Source organism: Rousettus aegyptiacus, unplaced genomic scaffold (assembly GCF_014176215.1).
Source record: "Rousettus aegyptiacus isolate mRouAeg1 unplaced genomic scaffold, mRouAeg1.p scaffold_m13_p_2, whole genome shotgun sequence".
In the NCBI taxonomy this organism is placed as follows: Eukaryota; Metazoa; Chordata; class Mammalia; order Chiroptera; family Pteropodidae; genus Rousettus; species Rousettus aegyptiacus.
In genome coordinates this window covers 104207822-104227842 of record NW_023416295.1, presented here as the reverse complement: position 1 = coordinate 104227842, position 20021 = coordinate 104207822, and the positions used below count along the sequence as shown (strand labels likewise).

General features: G+C 31.1%; 1 protein-coding gene across 4 annotated transcripts in view; it reads right to left on the bottom strand.

The window, feature by feature from the left end:
- The window catches only part of MGAT4C (MGAT4 family member C), a 594490-nt gene extending 575458 nt beyond the window's left edge, over positions 1 to 19032 (bottom strand). For all 4 annotated transcript variants that reach the window (XM_036236543.1, XM_036236542.1, XM_016140639.1 and 1 more), the window contains exon 1: positions 18716 to 19032. The gene's annotated coding sequence lies outside the window, so the exon portion shown is untranslated. The remainder of the gene's footprint in view (positions 1 to 18715) is intronic.
- Positions 19033 to 20021: the final 989 nt, after the last annotated feature.

Below are 20021 nucleotides of genomic sequence, written 5' to 3'. Positions count from 1 at the left end.
AATAACTTATCCAGGTCCTTATAGCTGGGTAAGTGGTGCAGACATGACATGAACTCCCTTTTTTCTCTAAATTGTGGTGTGGTGTAGAATGTTATATCTAATCAAATTTTCAACAGTTGCGTAATGTTTTTTAGCCTTCGACAACAGAAAACCCACTACGCTACAAATTATGCTTAATAATTTGGTAAGGTAAACAGCATAAAAGATATTTCTTTATTGCAAGATTTTCAAAACTTACCTTGTGTCAATGAATGCACTAAAAACAAATAGTAGGTAGCAACACTTATTTGTATTTTACTACAAAGAATACAGTTTTTATGAACCTCTTTGCAGAACTAACTTGGAGCTAATGTAGAATATCTTCAATATTTTGCTGTAAAACATAATCATAATAAAAATCAAGTAAATTTTCAGTGTTAAAGCTTAATATTGAAGAAATTATTTAATATAGATTGTTTCTAGTTCTCCGGCATGGAAAATAGTGTTTAATAACAGTGCTTAAAAAATGTAAGTAGAACCCTTTACAAAGTTTTATTTCACACACACACACACACACACACACACACACACACACACACACTCCTTCCCCCAACCATTATTTGAGCATTATTTTTGTGTTGTGAAAATTAGACTATACTGGGATAATTTGGCATGTGCTACAGAGCCACCTGAGAAAAGATTTTTTTCTTTCCTTACTTTTCAGGTTTTGTTTACAACTTAGAAAAGCAATTACTAGGAAGTATAAAGAGACCTTTAAGCAAAGCTTATTCTAGCAAGATTTTAAGAATAAATCCAAACTGTAAGTAACTGAATTCTTTATGTCTCTAATTCAATATAAAAATATTTTTCACTTCTTTTTCCTACTGTATTGTAATGGGCAAGGTTATAGTTCCACAATAAAGAATGCAAAGTTTGGATCAATATTTCAAAGGTTACTTCTTATATATCCACTGGGGGTTAGTGGGAGGCCCCAGTTTTAATGAACATTCAGGGAACCAGGAGGGCAAAGGCTTCATCTTTACACATTTACAATTTCTGCAGGAAGGAAAGTTGAAATATGACACTATCAATCAATTCTTCCTCCTTTGACTGATATATGAGACTTTATATCTGATTTCCTTCATCAAAGCAACACTAGTGGCCATGACTATCCTTAAGTGATAGGAAATTGCAGTCTAATCATTTGCCTGCGAGGAGAACCAGAAGATAATGTGAACTCCCCTAACGATCGTGATCAACAGCTCTTTAAACTATCTGAAAAGAATTTTAAAATGTTGTTCAAGGTTTAATTTTTCAAAAAAATTAATAACAAAATGATGTAAATATTTCCCAGAAGTTTTGCCATAGATTGGTTTGTGAAGGCACGTAAAAGACATAAACCTTAAATTTAAAAAGGTTGGTTTCTGATTTGAAAATGGGGAGTGTATCTAAGAAAAAAGATATATACTGCTGAGAATTTTAATATTAAGTCACTGTGGAATTCTTTGGTGACAATTTTTAAGTAATTATTATAAATAATGCACCATTTTCCATGCATGGAACTTTAAGTAGAGCTCAACTGTGTTTGGCACAATGAATAAAATATTGAAAGTATCCAATGATGGAATATGCTCAAATATGTTATTACCTTACACAAAAAACAAGAAGCAATTCTCAGAACTTATGGGAAATCTTTATTTAAGGCATGTATTCTCTTTGGCAAATCTTAACTAAAATTAAAAATGAAGAAATAAAACATTTGAGAAAAATATTATTTAACAGTCATAAAAAGATATGAATTTGTATGTAATACATGTAAATAAATTTTAAGTGGCAAGAAAAGTCTAAATGAAATATCCTCCTTCAGAGAGCTGGAATTTGTCCTTATACAGTGATGTAGTTCCAGCAAGTATAAAGTGTCTGGCTAGGCACTTTATAAATGTATATAGCCTGTGTTGATGACTGAATGAAAGAATGGGTAAATCACTGAGGACAAAATAAAGTAACATTTTTTTGATGCAGTAGAAGAGATTTCAGTATAGATTAAGGCTATTTTTGTTTGCAGCAGTTGAGAAAAAAATGAATTAGCAAGTGGTTGGAGTCATTGGACATTTACGTCTAGGGGCGCCTAATCAATATTTGATAAGATTTACAAAGAAGTTTTAAAAAAAGTTTTAAATTGCTGTCTTCTTGTATTTTAAAATATAATGAAGATAACTGATATATGCTTGCAATTATATAACCTACCCATTATTTAAGCTGTCACATATAAACACAGAATAAACTGAGTGTGTATGAGGCAAAGAGTTAAATGCCAGTAAAAAAAAAAAAAAAAAAAAGTCCTCATTATTTTTAATGGCACACAGGGAAAAAAACAATCAGAAAAATGAAAATGGCTCTGAAATTCACCCACCTGATTTAATTATTTATATATTATTTTTTGCCAAGGGGTACCTGGCTCAGTCAATGTTATTTTCAAGGCTTGGACAATTTTTATGATGATGCTCAAAGTCTTGGGAAGGGTAGGCATTTATGGTAGGATCAAATTAAGCTCTAAACAGAAATCAAGGTGTTAGCCTGTATATATGTATGTATATTACAGGAAGAGACAGACCTCTGCCTAGGCATTCCTTATATAGTGCTGGAAACAGAATTAATTGTAGGATAACTTAAGCTCTAGATGACCAAAATCTATCTTCCTTCTCTTTTCTCATACCTTGTCTGTTCCCCCTCACTCATACAGCTCAGTGCTCTGTTTATTTTAAACATAAAAAATGCTATTTGTTAAATATTTATTAAAATAATGCGTGGAGTGATCTGTCTATAAACTCATATTTTGCCAAGCAGAGAAAGCTTATACTTCCTGGTATTTTCCATACGTATTCCTTGAGAATTATATAGAACCCTGTGGTATTTTCCTTCCTATAAAACCTTTCTCATACAGTTTTATCTAAAGTTTCTTAGCGTGCTAAAATTTGATAAAAGCAATTTTACAGGCAAAACAAAATTTTACCTATAGTTTATAAATTATGTAAAGAGATAAATTAAAAAAAAAGCTGAATAGATCAAGCATTGAGTGGGAATATATACTGATAGAACTTTGGAGTAAATAGCAAATTGAAAAAGTATGTTCCTTATGCTTACTAATGTAATTCCAAGTATACATCTCAGAAGAACATTATTGGAAACTAAGAAATGCCAAAATGATAAAAGGAAGTTGACTGAAGCACCGTCTACAATAATGAAAAGCAAGATATAACCTAAATGTTCATAGAGGAAGAGATAATGATTACATAGAACACTTACAGGCTAAAAAATTCTATGGCAATTAAAGGAACTAAATATATATGTAATAATATTAAAGAATCTCTGAAAAATTACTAAGTAGGAAAAAAAAAGTAATGTAATATAGTCCATGTCTCATAATGCCATTTAAGTAAAACTAGGAAAATATAAAAATAAACCCAAAAGTAACACTAAGTAAGATCTACTGCTGTTCCTGAATAAATATAAATGTTTAAAAATGTACTAGATATCTACATATTAATCCTATATCTAGAAAAGTGAAAGGGGACATAACTGTGTCTTATATACTTTGGATATCTCAGTTTCTTGAATAATTTGGACATTTTAAGGAAATACATATTCATGTTCCATTGATGCAATACAAATGCATACACAAGAAAAGGAAAAAATGTGTCAAAATATTAATAATGGATAATTCTGGAAAACTGGAATGAGTATTTTTATTTTTATAAGTTTTCATATTTTTCAAAATTTCCAAAATAAAATTGGAGAGGGTAAAGGAATTGTTACTGAAATTACTTTATAACCTCCCTCGTCTGCCTTCTAAAGATTTATTGAGGATTGGACTGGTAAAAAAATTACTTCCATATTGAGTTAATGGTATTTTAAAAAGAAAAAAAATAGGACAATAGAGAAGTAAAAGAAAAAAAAGTCCATGCTCTTAGAATTTGTAAGAATGTACAATACTTTTGAGTAAATAATAAGAATATATTTTAGAAAATATTAAATTTATATTATTTCAAATACTCTTCTAAGTGCTGCTAATGCCAAATAGGTAAGCAGAGTAAAATAAGACAATGAGTAACACATACAATAAAGATAATCATTATAAAAAATGGGGACTGATAATGTTTCTTGTACATGGAGTTTCCTAACTCAGTCTGATGTATGGAGGGAGACAGGAACATCAACAAACACTTTAAGCAAAAGGTGATGTTAGAGCTGAGACTAGAAGAGCAAATTAGAAATTAGCCAGGTAATCCTGAAATGTAGTAGAAGGTATAAATTGACTGAAGAAAATCTGAGTTCCTTGATTTTGATTTTTTTTATGCCACAGCCCCAAACCTAGTAGAATAGGAACAATTTGTATTTTATGAATAAATCAAAGAACTAGATGGCCATCTCTTATATCTCGTTTTCTATTTGCAAAATGAAAATAACATAGTTTGTATAAACCAAATGAACATTTAAAAGTTACAAAATTAGGTATTTCTTAGAGTAAAATGAATATCCTATTCAAATATAACATACTGTATATAAATTTTTAATTGTCCCTTCACTGATAGAAATTCCAGTGCTTTGAGTATAGCCACTCAAAATTTATACTTATATTTGCCTTAAATGTTCTTTGATAAAATTTACCTGTAAGTGAATTTCAAGGCATTTTAATATTTATTTTAACAATATGGAGTAATTTCTAAAATACTATTAAACTACAATATGTTATGTTCATTTGCATGAAGTTTCACAACTGCAAAATGATGTGGAAAATCACAAAATAGAAGTGAATGGTATTCATATTTTAAAAATTAATTGTTTATAATGAGAAAGTTGAATTACTTATTGTAAAATATTGGAATTTTACTTTTTAATTATTTAAATATCCAGTGTTTTCAATAATTTTGGCAATTTTAATTCCTATTCCGGTATTGCCGCCAATGAAATTCTGTTTAAAAAATCATTATTCTTTATATATAAATTATTAAAATTAAAAAAGTTTTTTCTTCATTGAATTTACCTATAATTCAAGAAATTTTAAAAGTCTTTAAAGTAACTTAATTACTAGGAAAGAGTTAGATAATGCTGTAATTGTCTTTTTAAGAGATCTGTTATTCTTATGTATTTTTTGTGAGTTTTTTTGAAAATTATTTTTTTAAACATTTTATTTTTTAGTTTTTCCCTTTCCCCCCTCCCCTCTGGTAACCACTAGTCCATTGTCCATGTCCATGAGTCTCTGTCTGTTTGTCCTGCTCATTTGTTGCTTTTCGATTTATATCCCTCATATAAGTGATATCATGTGATTTTTCAACCTTTTCTGTCTGACAAAATATAACAAAATAACTTAGATCTGTAAGTGTTAGAATCATTACAAATATACTTGGACCATAGAAAGGTTGTGAGATATTATAAAGCTCCAATGATTTTCTGGGATATACCTGAGATGAAGGTACCACATCCTGGGGAAATTTTTACTGTTTTACCTAACAGATATGAAGAAATAAGTAAAAAAGTAGTGACAATATATTTGTGGATCACTATAACTAAACTTTCTCTATATAATTTGTAGTATTGAAGTCTACCCTACTTAGAGAAACACAGATACAATTGAATCTCTTATAATATATTCATAAGAACTTTTTATCCTTTGCCTTTCTCGAAACTTTTATATCTCAGCTAAAGCTGAATCTGTCTCCCCAGTATTCATGTTGAAGCTCTGATGCCCAATGTGATGGTATTTGAAGATGGGGTTTGGGAGGAAATTAGCTCTAGATGACATCATGGAAATGGGGCCCTCATCATGGAATTTGCCCCTTTATGAAAAGAACTTTACAGGAGTCTGGTGCTCTCTCCCTCTCTTTCCCATGTGAGGACACAGTGAGAAGGCAGCCATCTGCAAGCCAGGGAAGGAGCTCCCAACACAACCCAACCATGCTGGCATTCTGATTTTAGACAACTACCAAACTGTGAGAAATAAATTTTTAAAAAATTATAGGGAACTAAAAAGAATTATGAAAAAAATCATAGATGTAAAAGATAAAAAGTATGAGAATATAGATAATAGAAAATAGGAAAAACAAATGTAGATTTTTTTAGGCTTAACGAGGATTGTGGAGAAAACAGTAGATGTGAAAGAGATAAAAGCATGCAATATTTGCAGAAGTTGATTCCATCAAACAAAATAGAAATTATGAAACAAAGCTAATGTTTTATAATAAAAAGAGGGCTTGAATATTTATATTGAAAAGAGAGTATCATATCCCATGAAAAAAAAATCACCTTGAACTGTCAACACTGGTATACCATAGTAAATTTACTCAACATCAAACATAAAATCCTATTAAAAAAAGATGCTACAGGTGGTAAGGTAGAAAATGAATGTTATTTAGATTGATATTAAAGGGAAAAAAAGGGCTAACTTTTCTAAAGACTCGTAAGAATAAAATAAAAATAATCAAAGGAAGAAACTATAATTCAAGAAATTTATATGGCTCAATTAATCTTTCAAGGATAAAAGCCATAAAATATTTTAAATATACAAAAATACTTCTATGAACCCTTTCTGGTAATAGTACTAAGAAATGGACACCAACCAAACAAAAGATTTTAGAAAAACCTCTGGGGAGAGGGGAACTGTGGAAGCATTTTATACATTTATCTATAGATGTAAAATTAAAATAAATATGAGGCTTTGAGTAAGAAATAGAAGGTATGTGGTATATGCCTTAATGTAGAAATAATATAGATACCAAAGTTGGAATTGAGTACAGAAAACCAAAACTATGCTCATTCCTCACCTTTCTGATAATAGCTAACATCAGAAAAATATAGAACTTAAAAACATTTCTCTAATCAGTATATTTATAGTGGCCAAATTAAATTTATAAAAGAGAAAGACTCACATTTGATTTCAAAGTACCCTTACTCTTTGGTGTATATCGGAGATATATGTGAAGCAAAGTGATTCATAAAGATTTTTTCTTTTAATATGCGGAGACATAGATAATTTAAATATAAAGAAGCAGAGTTCACTATATCAAAAACAAACAAGGGTGCATTCAAGCCAAAAAGCAGTAACAGCAACAAACGAGGGCCCTTTATAATATTAAAGTGTATAAATAACACTACTGATCAAATAGTTATGAATATCTACATATCAAATAGGGCTTCAGCATAAACAAATCTATAGGAAACACAAGGAAAAATAGAAGCACATTAGTAGAGGATATTTAATTTTGTCTCTCTGGACACTTAAAATATGAAAGAAACACAGACTATACTTAAAGATATAAATTATATATGGTTTTAGTAAATGATGAAACTGAATCTGATATTCATTACCAATGGCAAATTCTTTACCAGCATCCTATATGGTAATACTAGAGTGCCTCTCGGCTGAGAGGCACTCTAGTATCTAGTATCTAATATCTCCTCTACAGATATTTATATTTATATATCTATAGAGGAGATGAGAAATCTCCCTCTTGATTAAAACCTACAGTAAATAAATGAAATAAAATTAAATGAAATAAATAAATACGTGAAATGATAATTGTTGGAAGATTAAGGAAAAAGCAATAAAATAATTTTCTGAAAAAGCTACAGACTGCAAAATGAGAGGTTTGACTAACAGTGCTAAGAGCCTACTTGAGGTTATTTGGAATGATACACAGAAACTGGATTGTTCCCAGAATTCAAGAGCAGAAAGTGAGAATAGGAAAGCTATTCACATTATCACTAGATATGCCTTCCAGCTTTCTAACTATAGGCTATCTCATCCCTCCTTTCCTTAGTTTCATTCAGCTGCATTGCTTTCTGCAGACTGCCTTGTTCTGTCCTATTTGCACATAATGGCTGCCAAATTCCTGCTGTATTAGACTACCCGGTTTAGGTCCAAATTGAGACTGATGAGAGTTCTCATAACCCTAGTCTAAATTCTAGGGAAAGAGAATCTAATGGTTGTACTTTAGGTCATTAGGTATTACTTATCCCATGATAACTTGGCGGGATACAGGACAGGATCAGGTAAAAAAAAAAAAAAAAAAAAAGGCTGTAATCAAGAAACCCCAGAAATATACTCTAAGTATGAGTACCATTTAGCACACATAATAATTTATTCAAGATCAATTCAAAAATTACACCTAGAGTTTTCTTGATATGCCCATGCCTTTAATGTCCTCACAATCTATTTTGCTAAACGTCACTCGTGGAGAAAATACTAAGAAAAAATGTCTGTTTACCCAAAATGTTCATCTTATTTTTCATCCACAGATATGTAGGCATCATAATGAAATGAACCTCACAGCAATAATGTTTGTAGAGTTCATGTAAGAGAGAGTGTGTGTGGTTCTCCTCAGTCTCACGTATTACAGCACTTCTAGATGGCTTCTGGAAATCGCTCACTGTGTTAATTTAATACAGAATGGGAGTGAGGGATGTTCTGTCAAATCTCTAGTAAAATGTTAACTTCGTAATTTTTAATTTTAACTGATGTCTATTTTTTCTAAACTATAAAGCACAATAAAATTACTATTTTAGTTTAAAAAGGAAAAATCCAAAGCTAAATAAATTCTTTAGTTACCTGTTACTAATAGCCTATAATTCTAAGATAACAGAAAGAATGTGATACTTATTTTTTTAGAAAAGCAGTTTAAATTGTAATAGGTGGCAAAATTAAATATTATTTACAGGATTGAAAAAAATTACACTGTAATTAAATGTGACATTTATTTCTGTTTATTGGAAAATTACTTCAATATGAAACCCCTTCCCAAAATAATTTCAATTACACTAAGTAGACACTGGGCCATGTTAGCAGCAGAAAGAGACTATGTTGGTTTTATAGCATCTGTGAGAATAATGATGGAGACAGCATTTAACTAAACTCCAAATCTCTGTGTTTCTGGTGCAAAGAAGAAATTGGTCTAAAACTTTCTAAAATAGAAAAATATTTGTATTCTCTTTAAAAATGAAACAATCTTTTTTTCTTTTATGTTTTCCTAAATAAATGTTTTCATACTGTTTTTTGTTTGTTTGTTTGTTTGTAAACAGAAGTTTCTATTGGATATTAAACATTAAACTACCAGGTCAGAATCAAAGCAGTTACATTTATAGCTGTAGACTTAGAGTTGAAACCACCCAGGCTGAGTGAATAGATAACAAAAATAGAAAAGGTGGCAAACAATACAATTCAGTGAATGTATACTTAAGAAATAAAAAAATCTTGGAACAATGTGCATTTCTCACACTTAAACTAATAGAAAGTGTTGTAGTAAATCATATACTTGATTTTATAATATACTATGTATAGAAGAAAAAAATCCATTTAAAAGTCACATAAATCTGCTTCATACCCATTACTTATTTTAAAATAAAAATATAAATAAAAGCAGGATCCCACATCAATTAATCATAAATAAATGAAGTAGAAAGATCATCATGAAGTATAAACCTTGTAAAAAAGTTTTAAGCTGCCTGAGATAACCATTAATTTGAGGAAGGACAGGAACCATAGAGAGAACCAGGCTAACTCATAGGAGGCCTCAGTCATCCATATGATTTGAGAATTGACACCTAAACTTTTTTATTAAGTCAGCAAGCTCTGAATATCAAAACTTAAACAGTTTGCATGTAGTAATTAATAGTATTAACATAGAAAACTTCTAAGAAATAGAAAAAAATGTGTGTGAAGTAGATCATGTGTTACAAACAAAAAGCTTAATTAAAGCTAATTATCTGTAGATTTTATATTTAGTAATATTTTATTCAGTCAGGAAATCTCAAATCTTTGACAAAAACTTTTTTCTTCCTTAAATACAAATCCAACTAACAAAATAATAAAAGTTTTCATTTGTCATTTATATTTCTGTTTTGAGATACTTTTACATGTAAAGCAAGAAAATAAGATTATTTATACTGAAAACAAGTAACATAAGCTTATTAGGCTAGAATATATAATTATGTATCACCTTAATACTTCCTCACATGAACTTTTTTTCCTTTAGTTATCTTTGCTTCATTTTTAGCTTTTAAAAAAGGAGTTTTATAAACCTCAACATACAGTAAATTAATTTGGCTATTAGTTTCCAAATCTACATTCATGCTGTGAATTGAGAGAATTTAGAAATATAAACACAATCTTTATTTTTTGAGAGCGAACAACTATAAAACAATCTGTATATACATTAACTGGTTAATGACTCAGAAGGCTACATATTATATCGTACTTATATGAAATGTCCAGAAAAGGAAAATATGTCGATACAGAGAAAGATTAGTGATTGTCTTGGGTTGAGGTAAAAAATGAGTGAGTAGACACAAGATTTTTCTTTGTGGTAATGATAATATTCTAAAACTGTATTGTGGTGATAGTTGAGCAAACAGTAAATGTGCTAAAAGTCACTGAACTTAAAACTGATGAATGTTATGATAAATAGATTAATAGATTATACCTCAACAAGGCCATTTAAACAGGAGGTTCATCATATAACCATGTATGCTTTTCAGAGATTAAAATGAAAAGAAAAATACTCTCCCCATCTCAAAAAATTAACCTCATAGGAAAACATATATCTCAATTCTGTTTGGGTTATTTTTTAAATTACCAGTTGTGATGAACAATACTAGTTTTAAAATAATATAAAAGATTGTTTAAAGTTTCAGGCTGGTTAATTATGCCCAACTACCACTGAAAATAAAGGATGGTTACAAGTACCAGCAAGGCACAACAAATTATTTATCTAATGATAATAATTTAACATATGCAATTAACTCTGTAGTCTATATATCCTTGTAAACCACTAAAAACAACTTCCAAATAATTACTAGACTTTGCCATTCTTTAAACAATTTTACAATTTTGAAATGTTTTGAAGGACTATCTCAAATCAACAGTTAAATGTAATGCAATAGTGAAAACTTTCTATCGGATTTTTAAAGTTTGATATATGTTCATCTAAGCTGTTAAAATTTCCTTCAATTACAGGAGCAACGTATTTCTTTCGCTTTGCTCATTTTGTTGTAGAAAAAAAAGTCAAGTGCATTTATAACTTAGAAATGATTTCAGTGACCCACAGCAAAGACTAAAGACTGCAATAATTGTTTTGACATTAATAATGTTTTCGAGCCACAAGTGTTTTGTTCTTTTGTTTGTTTTATAATTGCTATTGCTTCTCCTGCAAAAATAAAATTGATCACTTTCTTGTCTGAATTCTGACTTGTCCCTTCCATTACAGAACTGGAAAAAACCTTAAGGTACATTTCAACAGCCACCTCATAATAATTTGACTATTTTTATTTGTTTCTCTTACCCAAAGACACAAGCACCAAATAAAATTAAAGGGCATGAAATAGCATGTTTACAAACATATCCGTGGTTCTTTATATTGCATCTATATAATAAAAAAAAAGCACAGAAAAATATACCTTATGAATAAATGATCCTTTAATGAGCATTAAAAATGGTTTCTTACTGAATTTTGCCTTCTTAATGTATTACACAAAATTCTAGTGTATGATGTATGTCCACAGACATATGTCTATTCTTATATATATGCCAGGCTGCTGATAGGTGGCCAGACTTGTCTGTCAATGTTAGAGCATGCTCCTGAGCCTGTCTCTCATTTTCGTTCATCGATATCTCTGTGTCTGTATCTGCTTGTCTGTACTTGTGCTTATCTACCTGTCCATTCTTCTATCTCTCTCTGCGGTATGTTTCTGGTGGTCTGTAAGTTTGCCTTTCCCTGTAAAATGGTCTGATCATCCCTGTCCCATTGTCAGTTCCTATCTGAAAATCTGTCTCCAAATCTGTTTGTCTCTATAGCCCCATGCGTATCTATGGGGCTATATATATTTGTTTGTACATATGTGTTTGCCTATCTATGATCCTATCTATCTGTGTATACATATATGCAGAGTGAGATTTTTTCCTTTAGTGTAAATTTAGCCTATTCTCTTACCGCCATGGTCTATGTGAGCATTTACCAAAGGTTTGGAGATAGCAAGAAGGTGTTACAAAATGAAAACAAGACTTGAAACTAATGCCAAATATAACTGCTCTCAGAATCAAAAAGTAATTTATGATAACTTATCCACTTCAGAGAATTCTTTTTATGGGCATAACCCAGTTGTCAGCATTGTCCTTAGGATCAAGCCCACAGCTATCCCATTGACAAGCTAGAAATAATTATTTTTGCAATACTAATCTTCATTCCTTCATATAAATTCCACTGATTCTTATAAAGATTTTACTTTTCCTAGAATATTCTCAATTTTGACCCCACAAGGATAATCCAAAGGAGGAAAAAAAAAAAAAAAAGAACATCCCTTGTGGAACATTTTCTAAAGTGCAAATTATTTCAAACCCTGGGTGGGTTTAATGCTCTAATTCCTATATATTTCAGGGGTTTTTGGCTAGTGAGATGAGAAGACACTTCTTAAAATTCTGCCCCTGAGTTAAAGATCTACTTTTCAAATCTTGTGTTGTAAAATTTGAAAAAACAAAATAAAACACAAAAGCACATGACAGTCACAGACAGGTACATGAATGCTTTCACACACAAACTCACATACTTCCTCACATACTTCTTGAAAATAAATAAAACCACTGTTAGAGAGCCTGTTTCAATGAAAACAACCAAAGAAATTTTACTTTGGTTTGACCCGACAATGTTCAGGAACCTACTAGAGCCTAAATTGCTGGGCCTATTACAATAATTTCCTAAACAATAATCGTGTTTTATTAGGGTTATACATATATATATAAGCATATATATTAATTATTAGAAATTCTAATTAAAATCTAGAACTGTTAAAATTAGTTATTTGCATTGATCAGTTTTGACAGATGATTGACAACCTTCCACTTCATTATTATATTTCTTATATGTGGACACCTAACAATATCACAAGGATTCAATTGTGCAAATGAGGTGACAGAAGAATCATTTATGAAGTAGGTCAACTGTATTTACATCATATGGCAGTGTTGGCCTACTTTTCAAAGATGTTACACCAAATTCAAGTTGGGTTAGAAAATATGATTCAGCTCTACAAAAATACTGTAGGCATATCTGGTATATTGATAAAACTAAAAAGGACAACTCAGGAATTCACACAACATACAACATATGCTTCTTAGAATTAAAGCAGAATTGCCACCTGGCAAAGTTATCATTCAAACAGGTCCTTCTACACATTCAAATCTCCCACTTATTGATACTGTTAAAATAACTAGAGATAATAGTGTGTTTCCACTTGATTGTCAGTTTAGTTTTTCATTATTTTCCCCATATAACATGAATTATTAAGTTAATCATTAACTTATTTACATGTAGAATTAAATATAAAAGTCCTGTGAGTTTCAAAATTATAGCATTTCGTTCTTTAGATTTTCCATGATAAATCTAACTTCTTTATCTAAGCTCACTTACTATATAATATTTTAAAGAGAAAAAAGTTCTAAAAAGATGAATCATGCCTTATATAAGACAAACAAATTATGTACTTAACTAAAAATCTATTGTACCTACTATATTCACATAAAAACATGGGATTAAAATAAGCATTGTGTAATTTCTTCTTTCATCTGATTTACTATTAATATATATTTTTCAACATTTTTACATCTGTTCTTTCAAAAACATAAAACTCTGCCATGATCTGAGAGTCACAGTTCAGTGCCAGTGGTTAAATGGGCAAAGATTCCGTATTCAAACCTTGGCTAATCACCTTAGCTACTTATGCTAAATAACCGTGGGCAGTTGCTTCATCTCTCTATGCCTGGGTTTCCATATTGGTAGGTAAAATAATTATAATAGTAGTTACCTTAAAGGTTGTTGATATTGATAGGATTAACATTAGAATGTATTCAATAAATGCAAACTGTTATTATTACTATATATTTTTCCAGATGCCATTCTAACAGTAGGATCCATTAAGAGTGAAAATAAAATAATAAATATCCATCAAATTGAGGTATTTGGAAGGATTTTGGCAGGAAAAGAAAAGGATCAAGTTATAATTGTAGGATAAAAATTGATAGTGTCATCTTCAACACAGACTATCTTATGCAAGAACACAGACATTTAGGACTGACTACCTTTTGCCCAAACTTTGGAAGGCATGCAAAATCTTTCATGTTCTTGTATAAGAGTCTGTAAGCTATACTCCTGGCAAATATGACTCATAAAAATGGTTATTTTCTTGTGTTTTTATATGTTTGTTTTGTTTTGTTTTACATTTTTAAAGGGTGAATAAGGAGGAGAAAGAATATATGATGGAGACCTTCATGGAAAAGTTTACAGCCTCTTTTCTAAAAGCCTGAGGAGGTTATATCTTACAAAAGAACCAGCATTTTCTTCGTGTCTCCTTTATCATTTGTTTGTTAGTATACACAAATTGAGACATAAGGTGAGAATCACTAACCTTAGAGATATCTATTTTCCCATTAAGAATTTGCTGAGGGAAAACAGCTCAAGGGATTGGTGGCTAAGCTTTTAAAGGTTATGTCAAAGGGGAAAAGATTAATTAATGAAAACATTTACCTAGGGGAAGCCATAGGCAAAAGAAGATACAGATGAACACAAATCTGTGACCCCACTGAGGAGATCTAAAATCAAATAGAATAACACAAAATCCGATATCGGGGGGGGGGGGCAGGTTAGGAAATGGTGATATCATGATACAAACAAAAATACTCAGTAGCATTTTTTAGTATTTATAGGAAAAAGCCCTTGGAATAATATTTTACTACATGTTGTCATTCATTCCATACCACCTTATGAATACTATTATTGTCCCCACACATAATTTTACAGAATAGAAAACTGAGTTGGAATTAGAACACAAGTACTAATCTCCCTAAGAACTGGGTCAAAATCCAAAGTTGGGAATCAAAAAGCGACAGAAGAACTTCAAAGATCTTTTGGGAAATGAAGTCAGATGCCCAAGTCTTTCTCTTACTACTAAGTAGGTAGATTCATAGGTTTCAGGTAGTATTGGCACTGACCAAATTAACCGAATCAAAAAAAAAAAAAAAGTGCAAAGGCTTTTCAGCAGGTATTTGCTTTTCTGTCCACATTTTGATTGAATTAGAAGGTGCTAGACACTTTCCTACAACACTTTCAAAATAATTACTTGGTAGTTTCTTTTTATAAAGAGGACTTTTGTTCATCTACTTACAAATTCCAATACAAAGATATATAAAATTTATAACTCGAAATATTCAAGTATTTTTTCTGTATGTGCTTAATGTAATATGAAATGTATCTGAGAAATTCAGAGTCAGAATTTCTCAGCAGTTTTGTAACCTAAAAAGAGCAAATTCTAGCTTGGATTTGCTTACTAGTTTGTGATTCATATTCACAATTAAGGTCAACATCTGGCTGGATTTAATATTCACATTTGACAACTTCACTCTCCTTACAAAATGTTTAGAATTTTTTTCAAAGCAAAGCTGCCATTTAATTTAATAATTTCTTTTATATATTTGCTTTGTTCCTTTAGGGGTGGATGTATGCTTGAACTACTCTGTGCAATGGGGATTTGAGGACATCTCACTAGACAAGCCACTGTAGCAAAATAAAATGCAAATGAAAGGGACAAAGGGCACAGTATAATGAGCTAGAGGATTTACTGTCTCCTATTTCTATGCCCTTTAGAAGAAGGGAAAAGTGAGAGAATGAGATATAGTTCTATTTGCTTCCCCTGCTAAATTATGGTTGATAATTTAACTATTTTAAAACCATGAAGAATATGCCAATTAATTTCTCAAACTAATTTTAATTTCCAATTTTATTAATGCATGGGTAATGGTTTATTATTTCTATAGATTACTTTAGTGCTGAGCAATAACTATATGCTTAATACATTCATACTACTAAAACTGTTAAACAAGTGGATATGGATATGATGATAAACAAGTTCACACACTCAAACACACGTGTATCATTGAAGAAAGATAAGAGTCAAGGCAATTTCAATAGAAACATTGTATGTGAAACTATGATAAAATGCATTCTTCCAGAATAGGTACTGTGTAGTGAGTATGCATATATTGTATACAAACTCTGTGCTTGCTACTGAATGTGCATGATTTCTACAACCCACAAGAATCTAAAATGCAGGTACTGTTATCACGATTATACATCTGTGGGATAGAGGTATGTAGGTCAATCAACTTACACAAACTTGCTTAACAGATTTAAACCAAGTTTGTGTTACCCTAAGCCAACATTCTATCTACAATGACACTTTGACATATGGAACAGAGTTAAGGGAGAATTGGAAAACCACTGGATGATCAGTCTGGGATTTTCAGTAGTGTTAACTGCAAATCAATGACTAAATGTAGGACATTTCATGCCTTATATGCACATAAATAGCCACTAAAGAGTCAGCCTTAATTGCCTTCCTCTGTGGGCACCAATTAGAAGTCCTGAAATATTAATAAACTGGCTGATTTAGGAGAAAATACTATTATGTGGTTTCTTCCTGCATAATGCTTTGAAGCACCAAACATATCATGGGCACTCAATAAATATTAAATATTTAGCAGCAACTAATAAAACGAAATCATGGTAATATATTCTGCAATGAACTCACTACAAGATAAAGGAAAACAAGTTATAGTACTAAACCTGGAAGTGGAGCAGATTTAGATACGCGGGTAAGTGAATGAACCCTACAGGGAGGCAAGACACACTAGTAATGTGGTTGAAAAGGTTAATAGGAGGCCAGAGTGATAAAAATTTTTATTGTAATTTGGCAACTGAAACTGCCCTACCTGACTTACATATGTGTTCTATTCGTCTAACATCCAAAACGCAAATTAAAAGATATATTACTAAGCTGCTGTCATATTATCCCCATACCCAAAAGTGAAGTGATTTCATTATCTATTGGTATTATCTTATTTTGAAAGAATATAAAGTATGTTCCCTGAAGTTATCCCTTTTTTTCCCCATGTCCTCTTTTTACAGAGTCTGAGATTTTCAGAAGAGCCAGTTATAATATAGATGTTAAATCACTTTATCCTTTGGCTTTCATAAGTCACTGAATTGTAAAACTGAGACACTCAGGAGTGTGTGCAGTTTCAGAGAGCATACTTCCGTAGACTTAAATTAGAGCTGCAAGTTGTTGGGGGAGAAACCAGCCTGAAAACAAGCTCACTTTTTTTTTTTTTTCTTTTCTTGAGTGGAGGGAAAATGTTTCATAAATGAGAGAAAAAGCTTGCCAAATGGAGAAATCTATAAGAAAACCTTAATTTACATCACAGTTTCTCAATTCTTGTAAGATTAATGAAAGGAAAAAAAAAAAAAAAAAGCCCTTCGAAGTACTCTGAGGACTCTATTCCCCTTCCTCTTTTCCTTTTTTTTTTTTCTTCCTTTTCTTTTACAATCCCTTTGAGGATAATGAGCCTGAAGTTACTTGGGTGACTCAATCCTTCTTCTCCCTTTCCTTAATTTTTCTAATAGTCTCTCGTCAAACACTCTAAAGAAATTAGAACACATTTAACAAGTGCTCTCTTAAAGCTAAGCCACCATTTCCTCTCCCAAGCCTGTGATTAACCTACTAATGGGTCCACAAACTCTGTGTTCCAATCGAAATACAGCAGGTACACAATGCTTCAGGTCAAATACACATGCTCTTCTACCCACTGTAATAATCATTTTTAACATGGAAAAAAAATATCACACCATGGTAGGTTTCATCGAGATTATTTACACAGTAATACAACTCTTAAAAGCATCAAAGCCCTAATGTCATATTTTAAAATATTTAGTTTTCATACACTCATTGTGATTATTATATGCTTGTTTTCTATCCTATACACCCACTCACTCAGACACAGAGCACCCCTGTACACACACCTTTAACTTTTAGGGAGTGGGCCCAGAAGTCACCCTTTCCTGTTCTAATATATCATAGGTATAATAAGTTAACTTTCACTTTAGGATAAGGCTTTCTCCATTTTTATTGGTTTAATTAATATTCAGAAGTTTGGTAGCTTTTAACATTTTACTTTGCTAAACAGTTTTGTCTATTTCTATCTTTGAGGTTTTTGCTTCACAGAACAAAGTTGAATCATATATTTTTATAGTTTGTATTTACAACTCAAACTGCAGAAATTAATTTTGATAAGATTCTTCTGAACTCTAAAAATATGTAATGCCAACAAAATACAGTAGTATTCTCAAGAAGACTCCTACTGGAGTTTCTATAAATTCAATATATTTATTATTCATATATTTACATAGCACAAACATCAATGACACCAAAATGAATATCAGCATTTGAGATAAAGTTTGTATTTGAGAATAAATATTTGGAGAAAATATCAGGATTATGTGAAAGGATTCAAAAAATATATAAGATTGAGTTTCTAAAGTATGCATTTCTCTTCATTATACATTGCAGCTACAAAAGAAAACCCTCAAGAGAATTAATATAAACTTATGATAATGCAGCCTGCAGTATGGTTTTGTTTTGGTTTTGCCTGATTTTGCTGACAATGCAATTAAAACTCTACCCTACTGATCTTTAGTAAAGAAATCAGATTATTCACTTATAAACATGCAGCAATAAAGTGTCATTCTTTAGTCAATACTGACTACTTAACATCTTTCTTTTTTTACAGGTTTGGATCTCCAGCTCATTAGATCATTATCTGATAAATAGGGGAGGATAATGAATTGAGAAAATAACCACGTACCTTCAGAGAAAACCTGCCCGATACCAATAATCCATTAGAAAACTGGCATTATCCTCTGATCTATTGCCCGCAAAGCTATGACTTGATGAAGAGTTTCATTCCCTGGGCTCAGTTCTCCAGAAGAAAATCAGCACAATTTAAATATTTCTTGGAATGTGACAGCTCTCTAGATCCCCGGTTGCATTCTGTTCCCCAGGGATGACAATCTGGTGTTCCTGTGTGCATAGAGCAGTGAAGATGAATTGAAAATGCTTGAGATAAATTAGGAATGGCTAAGTTAAAATTGTCTCTGCTCCAGACTCTCTCATCTGCAGTCTGTAAGCCTGTTTTTCTGTGAAAAAGCTAGATGGCAGGCTGCCTCAGTAAGTTCTTCTTAAGCGACACAGAGCATTTTCAATGAAGAAAAATTTTCCCATTATCTAAGCTAATGTGACTGCTGCTAAATCTAGTTTTTAAAGTGTCTACTGGCATGAAATTTATTTTCACTATTGGTTTCTTTAAAACTACAGTCTAGAATCTATACTACCTACCACGCTATATCTATTTCTATCATAGAAACATTTAAAGTTTTCAGCTAACATATTAAATCATATCTCTTTTTGCAGTTTTAACAATCATTTGTGTATAGGAAATCTCTACTTTAGGTCCTAAAGCCATTTTATTGCATTTTATAACATGCAGAAGATTTTGTTTTAAATTGCAGTACTTCAGTACAAATAACCATATTTTATTAACAATCACTTTAATGAAGTTCTACATAGATATGCATTATCTTAAAATATCAGTTAAAATGCAGAAGTTATATAAAAAATAGAAAAGGGGAATGTAGAATCCTAATCTGTGACCACAAAAGTGAATACTGACTCCTTGAATATCCTCCTAAAAAAAATAAAATGTTCCAAATAAAACCAAGTTTCATAAATTATTCCTCTTCTAAATAACAAACCATTTTTGAATTCTGTTTATTTCAAGTGGATAAGTTGTGCTACGAAAGTTCTTTCCCTAAATTAGAAAATTCTTTTAGAATTTTAACAATATTCCAGACTTAATGCACAATACACCCTACTTGGTGTATTGTCAACAAGCAAAAAACAGAAAGGTTACCAAGATTTTCAGTTCGGTTTCTTGTATTTTTTATATGAAACAATTTTTACAGTATCAGAAATGATACTTAAAAGTAGCATAATCCATGAGTATAAGTATATTATTTTTAAAATGCTGGCTAAAAAGAAATAAAACAAACAAGCATTCCCTTCCATGAATTTCCACAGGGCATTCTGCTCTGTGTCTGATTATCTGATGTGTG